At 38.5% G+C, this 2,455-nt stretch overlaps 1 protein-coding gene across 1 annotated transcript in view; it reads left to right on the top strand.

The window, feature by feature from the left end:
* Positions 1-2,455, top strand: part of LOC122084886 (protein ULTRAPETALA 1-like) — a 12,674-nt gene that overhangs the window by 473 nt on the left and 9,746 nt on the right. The gene's annotated exons all lie outside the window — the stretch shown is intronic.

Raw genomic sequence — 2,455 nt, 5'->3', positions numbered from 1 at the left:
ATCCCAACCGTAAGGATTGATCCCTTAGGCTCATTGATGCCTTGTGGGTCCATCGTACTGCATTCAAGACTGACCTTGGCCAGTCTCCCTACCGTTTGGTGTATGGGAAAGCTTGTCACTTACCAGTTGAGTTGGAGCATAAGGCCTTTTGGGCTATTAAGAAGCTTAACTTTGATTTATCTGATGCGGGAATTCATTGTAGGCTCCAACTATCTGAGTTGGAGGAACTTAGGAATGATGCCTATGAAAGTTCTAGGATTTACAAGGAAAAGACCAAAGCTTTCCATGATAAGCACATTCTGCACAAATCTTTTGTAATTGGTGATAAGATCTTATTGTACAACTCTCGATTGCATCTTTTCCCTGGTAAGGTTAGATCCCGATGGGATGGCCCATTTATTGTTCATAATGTATATCCCCATGGGGCTGTGGAGATTTTGAATTCAGGAACAGGGGTAATTTCGAAGGTTAATGGTCAGCGTTTGAAACCGTTCCTCGAGTTTCCTACTACTAGCAGTGAAGAGGTCATGGATCTCCATGAACCTTTTTACACTGATGACTAACTTTTAATCAGGTATGGCCCCCTTGCATTGTCTTTGCTTTTAATTTTTTCCATGCATTGAGGACATTGCATGACTTAAGTGTGGGGGAGGGAAACCAGTTTTTGTTTTTTTTCTTTCACTTTGTTTTGTTTGTTTTTCTTTTTATTTTTGAGCTTGCTAAGGATGAAGTCCTACTTTGGCTTTTGGCTAATGATTAGACCATTCGGATGCTTGATGTATGAAAATAAAAGTTTTGACGAAGGTACCCATTTCGAACGTATAAAACCCTGTTGAGAAGAAAGAAACAAGCATGTGTCTTGAGATGGGACTTTCTTTTGAAAAATAAGAGACCCCTGTTTTATGGTGATGGACCATATGTAAGTCTGTGGGTTCCTTGTACTTTTGATTTGGAGTTGAGACCTTCTTTTAATTTGGCATGGGTTGAAAAATGCAAAATTTTAAATGAAATGTGAAATATGTTATAAAAAAGAATAAGAGTTGATTCCCTTGGAACTAGACAGGGCATTGCGCCTCAGGAAGCGTGGTATCTTGATCGAAATTTCTTGGGAGGAAACTTCTGAAGTAACTCTAGCATCACTGCCTTTGTGGACATATACAAAAAGCGAAGCTACATAGTAACTTGGGTGTCTGGTATTTGCTCCACCATGTCATTCAGGCCAAAAGTAGTGGAGTAGAATAGAGTTTATTAAGCAGAAAAAAAAGAGAAAAAAATGTGCAAATGTCATTATTACTTGGTAACATGTTTGGTCAAAAACACTCCAACGCCTTAGTCATTGGTTCCCTATTTCTTCACAAGTGGTTTTGCCTTAAGATAAGGATGTTTTGGAAGAGACGAGGTGAGTTTCAAATTAAGAAATATGCTAGTGCCTGGAATTGATAAAGAGTAATAAAAGTTCAAGTGTGGGGGTCCCTTGTAAGAGAAATTATCTTTACTTCGGATTGGTATGGGCCTTACCTTTAGCCAAGGTTGGGATTTGTTTATTCTGAATTTTGGGTGTATATTCACTGCAAACACCCACAAGACACAACTCGTCCACTAGGGGTGACTTGGGGTTTAAAGGCTTGTTGCACATGCTAAGTGCAACCGTGATTCCTACGAAAGTGAGTTAGGTTTTTTTTGTCTTTATTCTTTTCTTTTTGTTTTGCTCGAGTACTAGCAAAGTCTAAGTGTGGGGGAATTCTGATGAGCACATTTATGTGTGAAATCTAGGGTAGTAAAATATGCATTTTACATATTTAGAATGGAGATACCTTGGGTTTTACTCTCTCTTTGCGGGTTTTACTCTCTTTTTGCAGATTTATATTTTCAAGGCCTTAAGGACTATCGGACGCTATATCTTCAATTTTACACATAAAGAGGTCCTATTTCTTTTCATGGTTATGAAGAGGACGAAATTCTGAGCAAGATAGATGTGTTCAATTAAAAGTACATATTCGTTTGGTCACCCGTAATTATTCTTTTCGGGCCAGAAAAAGAATAATGGATCAGAACTGAACCGAGATGCAGAACCAGCCTGTTTACAATTGTCCCAGAGGTACAAGGAATACTCCAAATGCCAACAAGGATCGATGGACCACATCCTTAAGTGATTAAAGATTTGTTTTTGGCAACAACAACTACCTAGCGTAGTTGGTGAGCTATGGTGTACAAAATTCCCTTGCTCACCAAGAGGTCTCAAGTTCGAATCTTATGGTTGTTTTTTTTTAGAGAATTTTGTTGAAGATTTTCTGCTTTTCAGTCACTTAAAGCACTAAGGGCATGGAAGGGATTTCCACATCAAATTAGAAGCAAGCAAAATCGTGGAAGGGTTCCTGTGCAAGAAGAGAAGAAAGAAAAAGGAAAGAAAAAAAAAAGAGGAGAAATAAAGATTGTCCAAATCTTCTCTCTCCTC

This window comes from Macadamia integrifolia, chromosome 7 (genome assembly GCF_013358625.1).
Source record: "Macadamia integrifolia cultivar HAES 741 chromosome 7, SCU_Mint_v3, whole genome shotgun sequence".
Lineage (NCBI taxonomy): Eukaryota > Viridiplantae > Streptophyta > Magnoliopsida > Proteales > Proteaceae > Macadamia > Macadamia integrifolia.
The sequence above is the reverse complement of the archived record's forward strand: the minus strand, read 5'-3'. Positions and strand labels throughout refer to the sequence as shown.